Source organism: Microtus ochrogaster, unplaced genomic scaffold, assembly GCF_000317375.1.
Source record: "Microtus ochrogaster isolate Prairie Vole_2 unplaced genomic scaffold, MicOch1.0 UNK41, whole genome shotgun sequence".
Lineage (NCBI taxonomy): Eukaryota > Metazoa > Chordata > Mammalia > Rodentia > Cricetidae > Microtus > Microtus ochrogaster.
In genome coordinates, this window is record NW_004949139.1 from 1,927,933 (window position 1) to 1,928,422 (window position 490).

Here is a 490-nt window from a genome sequence, read left to right on the forward strand (position 1 = left end):
TCCTGGAACTAGCTCTGTAGACCAGGCTGGTCTCGAACTCACAAAGATCCTCCTGCCTCTGCCTCCCAAGTGCTGGGATTAAAGGCGTGCACCACTGCCCGGCTATATGTATTTTTTTAAAAAGGCTTTTTGATTTCCATTCTAAATCCATCTTCCTCCCCTTCCATGCTTTCCAACAGATTCACTTCAAGAATCCCAGGCTTGGGAGCTGGAGAGATGACTCAGAGATTAAGAGCATTTGCTGCCCTTGCAGAAGATCAAGTTTAGTTCCTGTAAGTCAGTTCAGAGTCTGTAACTCCAATTCCAAGGGATCTGATGCCCTCTTCTGGGCTTCACAGGTAGTACATGCAAGCATGCGGTCCACTTATATAAACACAGATAAAACACTCAAACGGACATATATTTTTTTTAATCTTAAAAAGAAGAAGAAGAAAGCCGGGCGATGGTGGCACACGCCTTTAATCCCAGCACTAGGGAGGCAGAGGCAGGC

The 490-nt window shown here is 45.9% G+C and overlaps 1 protein-coding gene across 3 annotated transcripts in view; it reads right to left on the minus strand.

The window, feature by feature from the left end:
* Window positions 1-490, minus strand: part of Rnf121 (ring finger protein 121) — a 60,376-nt gene that overhangs the window by 17,821 nt on the left and 42,065 nt on the right. The gene's annotated exons all lie outside the window — the stretch shown is intronic.